The sequence below is a fragment of the Monoraphidium neglectum genome, assembly GCF_000611645.1.
Source record: "Monoraphidium neglectum strain SAG 48.87 unplaced genomic scaffold scaffold00260, whole genome shotgun sequence".
Lineage (NCBI taxonomy): Eukaryota > Viridiplantae > Chlorophyta > Chlorophyceae > Sphaeropleales > Selenastraceae > Monoraphidium > Monoraphidium neglectum.
In genome coordinates, this window is record NW_014013368.1 from 26,040 (window position 1) to 26,813 (window position 774).

The window sequence follows — 774 nt, forward strand, 5'->3', positions numbered from 1 at the left end:
CCCAAAAGCAAGCCTCATGTTGGTCTCAGACCTGGGCGCCCTGGATCGCGCATCAGGGGCGAAGCATTCCTGCTGGTGTGCACTGCACCGGCAGCAAGGACAGCCACCTTGGTGACGTCAGCAGCAGTGTTACATTTTGGAGACAAGCATTGGAAGGCGTCAAAACCTCTGGGGTGATGGGAGGAAGCGCCACGCTGGGCCAGCACCGCTCTATCGTTCATCCATTGGCTCCCAAAGGATGAGGGGCCGAGCGCTTGCCCTTGGACTGCAGCGGTCGCCTGCAATAAGAAGATTCAGACCGCAATCGGCAGCGTGCGGGCGGCAGTCCCAGTGGGTGCGGTGCTGGGTCTGGCAGGGTGCAACCGCAGGGAGGGCGCCACGGCGCTGTTCGGAAGCGTTGGCAGTATGGTTGGAGCTCGTGCCCAAGTGCAACGGTCCCTGCAAAATCCATTGGGGCTGCATTGGCGGCCCCAACAATGCGGCGCCAGGGGCGCAATGCATGTTTCGACGCGCTACACACGGCAATCAATAACCGCACCGCGGCCCGAGCCTGCAAGCACGACAAAAAGTGAGACCAGAGGCAGGCGAAACAATTGCCTCAAAGAAGCCCCTCCGGTCAAGACCCAAGGGCTCTGGCCTAGATTGTATACACATCCTCAGCAACCAGGGCGCCGCGGCCGGCGTGGCGCGCCTGGCCCAAGGCGCAGCGCATGGCCAAAACAGGCAGACGGCAGCGGCGTCTCGCGCACCAGCTCAGAGGCGGGCTGCACCGCC